The sequence below is a fragment of the Gossypium hirsutum genome, chromosome A07 (assembly GCF_007990345.1).
Source record: "Gossypium hirsutum isolate 1008001.06 chromosome A07, Gossypium_hirsutum_v2.1, whole genome shotgun sequence".
Classification (NCBI taxonomy): Eukaryota; Viridiplantae; Streptophyta; class Magnoliopsida; order Malvales; family Malvaceae; genus Gossypium; species Gossypium hirsutum.
Window position 1 is genome coordinate 49439729 of NC_053430.1, and position 13953 is coordinate 49453681.

The following is a 13953-nucleotide window of genomic DNA, read 5'->3' on the forward strand; positions in this document are numbered from 1 at the left end:
TATGTCGAATCATGACTTCTTGTAACTTAGGTAGCAATTATGCATTACTAGATGCCACTCATTTTATGTAACATTAGAATCGTTCTAGTATTACTGCTAACGTTACAAGAGCTAACAGGGTCACACCATATGGTTGAGATGATCGGAATAAAACATAGTTGGTATTATTTTTGGTTGTCACATGAATTAAATTAATTATAGAATTAATTTAATTGGGCAATCAAATATCGAACATATTATATGTACAAGAATGTTGTACATATAATGAGAACATAATTCTATTAATATATGAAGTTGGTTCGTATATAAATTTAAATAAATATAGTTTACCAAAATATTTGTTAAAATTAATGTAATTATAATTTTCGATTAAAACATCATTATATTTATTTATTTTAAAATATTCGATATAAATATACCAAATTTAAAAGGAGAGTTATATATATATAGATAATAACCCTAAAAAGAAAACCTAGTTTTTTTTAGTGGTCTAGCAGTCGTCAAAAGAAAGAAATCTCTAAAATCATTTTAGGGACTTCTTCCATTCATTGTCAACTGGGTGGGATACATAGAGGTTGGCATCTGAAAAGTTGTGACTTGGTTCGATAGTGGTTCAGAATTCTCGTTGCCGAGGCGTCATTATTTACTTAGATTGATGTTTCGATAATTTCGAAACCATTTTCATTATTTCAGTTTTCCCGATTCATTCCTCATACATGGATCCATGGTTGGATTGCCGAAATTTTATTTTTTCGTTGCGCCTTGGGGGTAACGGCATTCCAGCAGTGGTATTAGAGCCACTAGCGTGATACAGACTCGGGTTTAAATACTTGGGTGATGCAATTGTATGAGATGCATGCTTTAATTTCATTACATTTTTTACTGTTCAAATCGTCCAAGTATATTATGATATCTATTCCTTTCGATAATTGATTAAATGTTAACCATTGTGTTATGGCCTATTCGGTTTTATGTTATTACTATTTAACTTTGACAAATCTGTAATGATGCAACGGTTGTATTTACAATGTCCAGTAAGAGTAAACTTGCTAGTGGAACAAGGGTTGTTCCGGTATGAAACCTCAAGGATTAAAATCCTAAAATCATGATTCTGTTGATAAAAGTTATCAAATCGTGAGGTTTCATTTGACTGGGCCCGCTCCCTCCGACCACCACAGATCCCCATCATCTTTCAGTATGTTTTGTAATAAATAAAACTTGATGGGCCATAAAAGATGGAAAGGATATTTTATAATTCACTTAGTAAAACGTTGAATGATGTATGCTATTTTTTTGACATTCACGGTGTTTGAAATGCATAGTTATAGCCCGATGACCCATTTGATAAAAGGTTGTAATTTTATAAAATAAGGCATGCATGTCGTGCCTTACTATTATTCTTTTGTAATTCTCTTCTCATCTTACTCCCTCGTATCTAAAACGAGTTTTTGCATATTGTAATTTGCAAAAAGTTGCTGTGGGTTTGACGAGAAGGAAGATGGGCCAATTAGTGTGGATCAACAGCTTGTGAAGACGGCTTTCACCTTTAGGTTTCCTTTTGGTTCTCCTATTGGCTTTGGATGAACCATCATAGTTTATGGGCTATAACTATTGCATTTATTTATTGCTTTATTTATTCATGATGAGATGCTATGGATGTCTAAAGCATGCAAATTAGGTAATAATAAACCTCATTAATTAATGAGATCAATTAAAAGATTAAATGGATTGAAGTAGACCATAGTTGGTGAGATGCAACATCTTTAATAAAACCCCTCTATTAAAATATTAAGTCACCATGGCCTTCCAATTTTGCCCTCGTTAAGGCCTCGATCAATACTATGTAGGTCATGCCAAAGCAGAGTACTAGTATTTATCTTGGTAAAACGTAAAGAATAAACAAGTGATATTCGCTGGTTAAAAATTGGTTAATGACTTAACTAGGTTACTCTAATAGGATTAGAAACCTAGAGGCAAGTAATTTGGATAAATCATAAGATGATTAGAACAATAGTTGTTCACCAAATTGTAGGAGTTACATAAGATGTAATTAGCAAATTATTGCTTACCTAAATAACCATATCTTGAGAGTAAAGCCAAAGCTGACTTAAGAAGATGTGAAATATGGATCCTTAACCTACTAGAAATACTTTTAAGAAATTTTTTCCAAAATTAGTATATAAGGGTTATTAATTTTGAAATAAAATAGTGGGAACATGTTAAATAAAGTCCTATTAATGATTGATATAAACATGGTAAATTTATTCACACGCATATTTTATTGTTATATAGATATTATGGCTGCAAACAATACACTCTCATTGCGATCGGTCCTTGAGAAGGACAAATTGAATGGTTTGAACTTTCTTGACTGGTTTCGTAACTTTAGAATTGTCCTCAAACAAGAACGGAAATTATATGTCATTGAACAACCACTTCCTATTGAACCATCCGGTAATGCCTCGAGAGCTGATAGAGATGTTCACAAGAAGCATCTCGATGACATGGTAGACGTTGGATGTCTTATGCTTGCCACTATGAATCTTGAGCTTCAAAAGCAACATGAGGACATGATTGCTTATGATATGATCGAGCACCTGAAATAACTTTATCAAGGGCAAGCATGACAAGAGAGGTTTGATATCTCTAAGGCCCTATTCCAATGTAAGCTGGCTGAAGGAAGCCAAGTAGGACCTCATGTTCTTAAGATGATTGGCTATATTGAAAGCCTGTCTAAGCTTGGGTTTCCACTGGGCCAAGAGTTGGCCACTGATGTTATTCTGCAATCGTTACTGGATAGCTACAACCAGTTTGTCCTCAATTTCAATATGAATGAAATCGACAAGACTCTGCCATAGTTGCTCAGTATGTTACGAACTATTGAAGGCAACATGAAAAAGGTTGGACCTAAGCCCATACTGATGGTCCATAACAACAAGGGCAAGGGAAAGGCCAAAGTGCAGACAAAACCCAAAGGGAAGGGTAGGCCCAAGCCTGAAAAAGGAAAGGTTGCATTGAAACCTAAAGGTAGGGTGTCTAAGGAAGGAAACTACTTTCATTGTGGTGTGACTGGACATTGGAAGCGAAACTGCCCTATCTATCTTGAGGAAATCAAGAAGGCCAAAACAAGCGGAACGTCTGCTTCAGGTATTTATGTTATATATATATTAATTTATCAACTAATACTTATGGGTATTAGATACTGGTTGTGGTTCTCATATTTGTACTTCTGTACAGGGAATACAAAGGAGTAGGAGTTTGGTTAGAGGAGATGTGGACCTGCGAGTTGGAAATGGAGCAAGAGTTGCTGCATTAGCTATGGGAACATACATTTTATCTTTGCCTAGTGGATTTGATTTATGTTTAGAGGGTTTTTATTTTGTGCCTAGTTTGACTAAAAATATTATTTCAATTTCTTCTTTAGACAAAATTGGTTTTGAGATAATTATTAAGAATAATTGTTGTTTCTTTTACCTCAATAATGTTTTCTATGGTTCAACACAATTGATAAATGGCCTCTATATTTTAGATCAAATGAATCCCATTTACAACATAAATACTAAATGATCTAAAATAAATGACTCAAATCAAACTTATCTTTGGCATTTTCGTTTGGGCCACATAAGTGAGAAACGCATATCCAAACTCCATAAAGATGGTCTCTTGGATTCATTTGTTTTTTAACAATTTGAAGTATGTGAATCTTGCTTATTGGGAAAAATGACTAAATCTCCTTTTACTGGTAAAAGTGAACGAGCTAGTGATTTATTGGGCTTAATACATTCTGATGTTTGTGGACCAATAAATACACAGGCCAGAGGTGGTTTTCACTACTTCATTACTTTCACTGATGATTTCAACAAATATGGGTATGTTTATCTCATGCGCCATAAGTTAGAGGCCCTTGAAAAGTTCAAGGAATTCAAAAATGAAGTACAAAATCAACTAGGCAAAACTATCAAGACACTTCGATCTGATCAAGGTGGAGAGTATTTGAGCCTAGAGTTTGATAATCTTTTGAAGAAATGTGGGATTGTCGCACAACTTACTCCTCCTGGTACTCCTCCATGGAATGGAGTTTTCGAGAGAAGAAATCGAACTCTGTTAGACATGGTTCAATCCATGATTAGTCATGCTAATCTATCGACTTCCTTTTGGGGACATGCACTTGAGACAACTGCTTTCACACTAAATCGTGTTCCATCTAAATCAGTTCAAAAGACACCATACGAGATGTGGACTGGGAAACATCACAGTATGTCTTTTATGAAAATTTGGGGTTGTGAAGCTTCTGTTAAATGTCAGACGTCTACTAAGCTTGAACCCAAATCTGAAAAGTGTATTTTTGTGTGGTATCCGAAAGAAACCAAAGGATATTATTTCTTTAATCCCATTGAGAATAAAGTGTTTGTTGCTCTGACTAGTGTCTTCCTAGAGAGATAATTTGTTTCTAGAAAAGGAAGTGGGAGAAAGATTGAACTTGAAGAAATTCAAGAATCACAAGGTACCACTGAACTAAAGATTGAACAATAGAAAATTCCAAAAGAAATTGAGCAACAAGTAACTGCTGTACAAACACAACTACTGCGCAGATCTTTAAGAGAACACCATGCACCTGAGAGATACGGATTTCTCATTACAACGCATGGTGAAATTATTCTTTTACATCAAGATGAGCCTAGGACTTATCAAGAAATGGTGACAATCTCAGACTCTGAGAAATGGCTTAAGGCCATGAGATCTGAAATGGATTCCATGTATGAAAATCAAGTATGGAGTTTGATTAACCCACCCGAAGGGGTTAAACCTGTAGGGTGCAAGTAGGTTTTCAAAAAGAAAACTGACATGGATGGTAATGTACAAACATACAAAGGGTGATTAGTCGCTAAAGGGTTTCGCCAAATTTATGGTGTTGACTATGATGAAACCTTTTCTCCTGTAGATATGTTTAAATCCATCAGGATCTTGCTTGCCATTGCTGCATTTCATGATTATGAAATCTAGCAGATGGACGTCAAAATAGCTTTCCTTAACGGGAAACTTGAAGAGGATGTGTACATGACACAACCTAAAGGTTTTGTCAATCCAAAAGATGCTAGAAAGATATGTAAGCTACAAAGATCCATTTATGGATTAAAGTAAGCATCTTGAAGTTGGAATCTTCGTTTTAACGATGCAATCAAAGAGTTTGGTTTTATCAGAAATGAAGATGAGCTATGTGTTTACAAGAAAGTTAGTGGGAGCACTATCACATGCTTGGTACTATATGTGGATGACATATTTATCATGGGAAATGACATACCTACCTTGTAGTCTATTAAGACTTGGTTAGGAAGTTATTTTTCTATGAAGGACTTGGGTGAAGCCACTTATATCTAAGGAGTCAAGATCTATAGAGATAGATCAAGATGACTACTAGGTCTAAGCCAAAGTACATATATAGATAAAGTACTGAAAAGGCTCAGTATGGAAGAATCTAAGAGAGGATTCCTACCTATGAGACATGGTATTTCACTCTCGAAGGAAATGTGTACTTCAACTCCACAAGAGAGAGAACATATGAGTAAAATTCCATATTCTTCCGCTATTGGATCTATCATGTATGCCATGTTATGTACCCATCTAGATGTTTCCTATGCCTTAAGTATGAAGAGCAGGTACCAAGTAGATCCCAGTGAAGGTCATTAGACCACAGTCAAGACTATCCTTAAGTACTTAAGAAGAGCTAAGGATATATTCTTAATATATGAAGGTGAGGAAGAGTTAAGTGTAAAAGGTTACACTGATGCTATCTTCCAAACTGATAAGGACAATTCTCGATCTCAATCAGGTTTTGTGTTTTGCCTTAATGGTGGTGCTGTGATTTGGAAGAGTTCAAAGAAAAGTACAGTAGCCAATTCTACAATAGAGGCCAAATATATTGCAGCCGGTGGCACAGCAAAAAAAGCGGTTTGGATCAAAAAGTTCATTACTGAACTAGGCGTTGTGCCTAACATATCAGATGTTATAGAACTCCGATGTGATAACAATGAAGCCATTGCACAAGCTAAAGAACCCAGATCTCACCATCGATCCAAACATATACTTAGACACTACCATCTTATTCGAGATATTATCGATCGAGAGGATGTAGAGATACGCAGAGCACATATAGACGATAACATTGTTGATCCCCTGACCAAGCCTCTGAAATAGCAGAAGCATGATCGTCACACTAAGTCGCTTGGTATTAGATATATGAGTGATTGGTCTTAGTGCAAGTGGGAGATTGTAAGAGTATGCCCAAAGATCAATCATGAGATGGTTGTAATAACATACTTGATTTATCATGTTTTAATATAAGGCGTCTCCATTATTATTTCAATTTTTCTTTCTATGAGTATAATAAATTGTTTTATAATAATGTCCTGAGAATAATATGATTGTTCTTAAAAGATCCTTAGTCAAGTATTATTGTTAACTAGGACAACAATAATGCATTTAGACTAACATGTAGTTGATTGATGATAAAGAGTTGTCATTGATATCGAGTGTCAAAATCAATGCATGAATATGTGTGTTAGAGAACAACATATTATACTGACCCACTATGAGTATGTTTCTTGGATTATTATGTCATTGTCACAACATTACTCTTAGTGATTAATATGTATATGATCCTCAAACTTGAGATCATCATGATCCCAACATCATGAGTTCTATATTTTGATACAGTCAAACGTACATCGTAACTGGTTATTCTATAAAGGCTGATGTTGGATATACCACAATCTATGTAGAGGGATATGGTTGATCAATATAGAATAGGTCCCTCCTACATAATAGGAGTAATATCTTTGGTCACTTGATTGAGTGAGACTAGAAATGCATGACCATGCTCAAATAAGTTGATATGAGATGTCATACTTATTTGTATATCATAGTCTACTCAAGATATCAAGAAACATGAGATGGACTATGCAAGTGTGACTATTCCATGACTTGTGTTTATTCTAGAGATAAAGGACTTAAGGATTAAAGCATGAAAGATAAATAACAAAAGGTTATGTTGAATCATGACTTCTTGTAACTTAGGTAGCAATGATGCATTGCTAGATGCCACTCATTGTATGTAACATTAGAATCTTTCTAGTATTACTGCTAATGTTACAAGAGCCTACAGGGTCACACCATATGATTGAGATGATCGGAATAAAACATAGTTGGTATTGTTTTTGGTTGTCACATGAATTAAATTAATTATAGAAATAATTTAATTGGGTAATCAAATATTGAACATCTTATATGTACAAGAATGTTGTACACATAATGAGAACATAATTCTATTAATATATGAAGTTGGTTTGTATATAGATTTAAATAAATATAGTTTACTGAAATCTTTATTATAATTAATGTAATTATAATTTTAAGTTAAAACATCATTATATTTTTTTATATTAAAATATTCTATATAAATATACCAAATTTAAAAGGGGAGTTATATATATAGATGATAACCTTAAAAAGAAACCTAGTTTTTTTGAGTGGTGTATCAGCCGTCAAAACAAAGAAATCTCTAAAACTGTTTTGGGGACTTCTTCCGTTCATTGTGAACTTGGTGGACTACGTAGAGGCTGGCATCTCAAAAGTTGTGACTTGGTTCGATAGTGGTTCAGAATTCTCGTTGCCAAGGCGTCACTATCTACTCAGATTGAAGTTTCGATAATTTTGAAACCATTTTTATTATTTCGGTTTTCCCGATTCGTTCATCGCACATGGATCCATGGTTGGATTACCGAAATTTTCTTTTTTCACTGCGCCTTGGGGACACTGGCATTCAAGCAGTAAATAGTAAAATAATAATACCCAATAAATACAATATTGGACTCTATGTAATAAAAATTAAGCCTAAAAATTGAACCCAATATGATTTGAGCCTGAAACTCGTCTATAATAATCCCATCCAAAAATTCTTCTTGCACAGTCTTCATTAAAATGGTCATAGCATGAGTTCTTCAACTCAAAATTAAGTGATTCAAAATGTGTTTCGAAGCTAATGGATAGATCTTCAAATCCTATTTGGACATCCCAACCCATAAAGGCTTGTATTCATTTGAAACATACATCGCAAGTCGATTGATTGTAGAATGGCTAGGCGAGTGGACTTGATTAGGGTCCTTGAAGAGTAACACCTAAGCTTGTTAACTTTTTTCACATGGTCTTGTCATCATGGATTTAGATTTTAATTCCACGAACAAAGCTGGTCCCTCCTAATTCATCCTCCCCGAAAATGGTGGTTGTCGACGCCACAAAGTCGTGTGGTAAGCCGTGTGATTGGGTGTGTAACTCACTGTTCATCGAGTTGGGGGTACACGGGAAAGGCACATTACCGTGTGTCTAGGCCATGTGTGGCCATATTAGTGTAGATTTTGCACAGCCAAGGACACGGGCGTGTGCCCAGGCCGTTGGAAACACGAAAATTTACACACCTTTTCATGCCCTTTTTAACTTAAATTCATGCAGTTTCGATAAAATTCCTATCAAAAAATAAAATAATCAAAGTGTACTTAAAATATGATCATATTGAATTTTAATTAATTTTATAATTAATTTTGATGAATTTTTGTTATTTTCGATAGATTTGCACAAAGGGTGAAAAATTGCTGGCATACATTGCTAGAAGCACAAAACCGAGAAGCAATTTGAAGTATCAAGGTGAATTAATTTTCAGCCTAAGACGGTCCAAAATTATGTGTATTAATTCATAGTATAATTAATTTTAATTTATATCTAATTTAATTTGGGTTAATAAATTATTATTAATAAATTATGAAAAGGGATCTAATTGAGCCGAACCGAGTGAATCGAACTGACCAAGTAATGGACAGCCCAAAACCACCCCATGTGCTGACCCAAATTAGCTTCTTGCCTGATTATTTATCTTGCATAGAGGCCCTTGAATACTTGTTCAAATAGCATTCAAACCCCTCCACAAATGGTGGCTTACTAGATTTGCCCCAAGCTTAATTTAGCAAGTTTGAAATCATCAAACTTGCCACATGTGTGGCCGGCCAAGGAAGGTTCTTTGGCTGCTAATTTTAGCTATTTTTAGCAGCCTCTTCAGCAATAAAAACCCCATTAAGCTGGTCTTTTGAAACACATCTCTATTCATTGACATCTCTTCTCCCCTGTCTCACTTTCTCCTCTCAGTTTTCCATTTCAAGTCATATGCTCTTGAGCCAATTTCTCCCTTTTGGAAAGGGTTATTCCTCAGCCATTTTGGAGCAACATTGAAGTGTTCATAACAGACTTGATCTGAGACGAAAACAAAGAACGAAGACAGAGCAACCTAGTCAAGCCATGGAAAAACACCAGATTTGATTCTTGTTGGTTTGATTGCATTTCATCTACTTAAATTATTAAAATTGTTTTTATGTTGTTATGGGCCTCGGTAAAATGCTTGATTAAGTAAAATCATGCCTAATTTATTCTTGCATTACAATTGTGAGCTAGCTAATGAATTAATTATTTAAACGGATTGAAATTGTAATTAATGGATGCAATACTTAATCAGTGGATGTTTATTCTTCTAAGGTAGCTGAAGGTTAAATTAGCAACGTATCTAGCGATACACTTGCCTTGCATAACTTGCAAGATTTATATGATTAAACTGTTTCAAGTTGAGGATACCTTGTTAGCTCACATAGTATTTTATGTGCTTATTATATTTAATTAATCGTTTGAATTGACATTGGGATATGCAAGAGATTAGTTCAATTTAATGAGTATGTATGTGCCATAACATGTTTGCTTATTAAAATTTGTTTAATTGTTTGAATTAACATAGGGATATGTTAAGAGATGAATGGATTTGTGTTGGTGAATATGTTCATAAGTTAGCAAATTACTGAGTTGCCATGAATTTATTCATAACAACATAAGCATGAATTTAATAATTCTAAGTTAAAGAAATGTAATTAAATTAACACAATTATGTCATCTTGATTAAATAATATTTTGAAATCCTGCATTTGAGTATTTATTTATTTAGTTATTTAGTTTAAAATCTTTTTTTCTTAATCACCCTTTTTAAAACAAAATATTTTTCTTCACCAAAGTGTTTTAAATTGCATTCATAAATAATCCTTTTCACAGTCCCTGTGGGTACGATAGCTCGACATTTACTTGTCACTTTATTACTTGTTGTCATTGTGTACACTTGTACACTTTCGTCGTTCCAAGTTTTTGGCGCCGTTTCCGGGGATTGTTTTAGAAGACATTATTTGTGAAATTGTTAATTTTGCATTTTGGTCTATTTTTTTCTGTTAAATTTTAATTCTACTTTTTTTTTGTTTCAGGTGTTTTTGAGTATTGATTAAATTTTTGACTTACTTCCTGTAAACCCTGAAATTGAAAGGACTTTTTGACAAAGGAGAAGACAAGCGAGCCAAAGAAGGACCGAAGATATGAATTTCAAAAATCTAGTAGGAATATTCGTTTATAATACTCACAATCCGATCATTGTTGCCAATGATAGAAACTATGCCATTCAACAATATGCCATTCCTCTATTCAACGAGCTCAATCCTAGTATTAGGAGACCCGAAATCGAGGCACAACAATTCGAGCTGAAGCCGGTCATGTTCCAAATGTTGCAAAATATGGGTCAATTTAGTGGGATTCCTACTGAAGATCCACATCTTCATCTTCGGCTATTCATGGAAGTGAGTGACTCGTTTAAACTAGTCAGGGTGACTGAGGACGCCTTGAGACTGAGATTATTTCCATACTCTTTAAGAGATAGAGCATGAGTGTGGTTGAACTCCCTACCATCCGATTCCACAACTACATGGCAGGAGTTGGTTGAATGTTTCTTAATGAAATATTTCCCTCCATCTTTAACCGCCAAGATGCAAATGAAATCACTTCATTTCAGCAACTTGATGAAGAATATTTATATGAGGCATGGGAGGAGTTCAAGGAGTTACTATGAAAGTTCCCTCATCACGGCATTCCTTGTTGTGTTCAAATGGAGACTTTCTATATTGGTCTCAATATATCATACTAGAATGATAGTGGATGCTTCGGAAAATGAAGCCCTTTTTTCTAAGTCTAATAACGATGCTTACGAGATTATTGAAAGAATTGCCAATAATAACTATCAGTGGCCAACCAACCGAGCAGCCTCAGAAGGACGAGTAGTAGGAGTACATAAAGCAGACACACTTGCTTCTTTGGTAGCCCAAGTATCCTCTATGTCTCCTATGCTTAAGAACATAACTGTTAATGGTTTCAATGGTAATCTGACAGGTCAGCAATTGAACCAGTTCGAGGATATTTCTTGTGAATACTGTGGAGATGACCATTTTTTTGAAAATTCCCATCGAATTAAGAGTCAAAATATTACATGGGAAATCAAATTTGGAATGTTCCACAGTCAAATTATTACAACTTTTCACGGCAGAATCATCCAATTTCTCCATAGAGTAATCAATAGGCAGACAATAGTGACCCTTCTATGTCATTTCGACCAAATTATCTGCCAGAATATTCTCAACAAGTGTAACAACCCAGACCAATTGAATCTTTATGTAATCTTGAGAATTTGCTGAAGGCGTATATAGCGAAGAATGATGAACTAATCCATAGCCAAGCAACAACATTGAAGAATTTAGGAAACCAAATGGGATGGCTAGCCAATGAGCTTAAAAGCAGACCCTAAGGGATTTGGCTGAGTGACACAGAAAATCTGAGAAGCACTGGCAAAAAGCATTGCAAAACCGCCACTTTACAAAGTGGAAAGACATTGGAGCCCAAGGTGGTTGAGGTTCAAGATGAGCCTGTTGTAGCTCAAGACAAATAGGAATTTCAACCAAGTATTGAAACTCTTGTATCACAGAAGTCAAATTCAGTGATCCTTGATGAGGTAAACTCTAAACCAGTTAGTTCTAAATATCTAACCTCTTGTCAGATGCAGAAAAATTTCTACAAAAGAGTTGTCCAGTTAAAACTAAGATTCCACCATTGCCATATCCTCAACGATTCCAGTAGCAGGAATGAGATACTTAGTTGAAAGAAATTTTTGATGAAAGGGTGACTATTAATGACTTTGATGTTGCTAAATCCCAAGATATAGTTGAATACTGCACTTCTATTTCGAAGATGGTATCGCTGGCTTCTACAGAATTAGAGCTCAATTCTTTAGACGATCCGTTAGAACATATTCTACTGGAGGATTCACCAAGTGATGATGAAGACAAGGAATGTTTGGCTTGGTTAGAGGCTAATTCGAAGAAATTTACTCAAGAAGTTCCACTCGAATCATTAGAGTTATTATATCAGGAGTATACGGAACGAAAGTCATTGATTGAAGAGCTAGCTAAATTGGAACTAAAGATTTTGTCTCCTCATTTGAAATATGACTATTTGGGTTTGTCTTCGAATTTGCCTATCATTATTTTAGTTGAGTTCACCAAAGATCAAGAAGAAAAGGCACTTATGATTTTAGAAAGGCACAAGAAGGGTACTGGATGGATTATTTTACATATTCGAGTCACGAGTTGAAGGATTTGTAGGAATTACAGGAAGTTAAACAAGGCCACCAGGAAAGGTCATTAAAGGTTTTCTTTCCCTAATAAGATGTTGGACAGAAATAATATGATAACTTCCTAGATAATTATGGTTGGTATGACAAATGACCATTTGACACCACCATGGTCAATGACAATCCTAAATAAAATGGAAGGAGTTCTCTTCACTTTCTCTATCATTATTTTATATTTTTAGTTTTTTTCCTCATTTGAATAAAATGGTAGAGTTAGATAAAATTTTCTTTAGTTCATTACATTAATGAAAACTCTGTCTAGGAGATTGGGACTTAAGCAGGACCATCCGTGAGCCCTCCATCCTTTCCTGGGAGTTTAATTTAATGTAAATTTTCAAAAAAATATTTTTCTAAGTAGCCTAAGAATTTAAGTATTTGTTTTGTCAAATAAAGGGTCAACTTTTAACCCAGACACTAATTTCTTTGAGTTTTATTTTATTTTATTTTATTTTATTTTATTTTTAGTATAAGAGCTTAGGATCCAAAAAGGAGCTACCATTGGGCTCAAGACACTACTAAGAAGGGAAATATTCAACCCTTTTCTACAAAAACCTGTAGCCCTTACCTTTCTCCACAACCACTCCCAAGTAGCCCAAAAGTGTATCTCACTTAACCCCTTAATGTTGCAGTCCTTAACTCCTTGAATCACCACCCCAAACACCTTCATTCAAAGTCACCAACTACCGCACCTAAACTATCCTTAAAACTACCACCCTATTCAACTCTAAACCTACCCTCAACTACTCACCCACCTACCCAAAACTGAAATTACCGTTAACAAATTCCTAAGTTTGATGCTAAGAGTCCCTTTATTTAGCACCATTCCATGAAGTGAACAGTTTGGTATAATGGCTATGCTGCAACACATGTAGTTGCAGTAACAAAATTACTAGAGATACTCAATAATAGGGGATGACTCAATCAGAGATGCATTTAAAATATATATTTCATAACCAGTTTATTTTTGTGCATGAATTTCCAGACTTTATACTTGAACCATGGACTCCAATGTCAAGGAAGGAAAAAGATGAGTCAGATTCTGAGGGATCTGCAAATAAATAAAAAAAGAGGGATCGTTACTTTATTTCATTTTCTTTCCTAGGTTATTTAATGTTTTAGTATTAGGTTCTATTAGGATTTTTATTTTTCTCATAATAAAACAAGATGTGGAAATCATAAATAAAAATGAACAAGTTGCAAAGTACAAAGTGTGGCAATAGTGTAACACCCCAAATTCGGCCCAGACGATACGGTCGGTGTAGTCATGTTTTGTTTAAAATCTTTTCTTAGTGTTCAAAGAATATTCTTGTTTAAAATTAAAGTGAAAGGAAGCTGTGCACCAGGTAGGATACCAGAAAACAGGAGGT

General features: G+C 34.7%; 1 non-coding gene across 1 annotated transcript; it reads right to left on the reverse strand.

Annotated features, from left to right (window-relative positions):
- Nucleotides 1-10889: 10889 nt before the first annotated feature.
- On the reverse strand, nucleotides 10890-10995 carry LOC121204062 (small nucleolar RNA R71). The gene has a single exon (XR_005898990.1). It is a non-coding gene; the product is annotated as a small nucleolar RNA R71 (small nucleolar RNA).
- Nucleotides 10996-13953: the final 2958 nt, after the last annotated feature.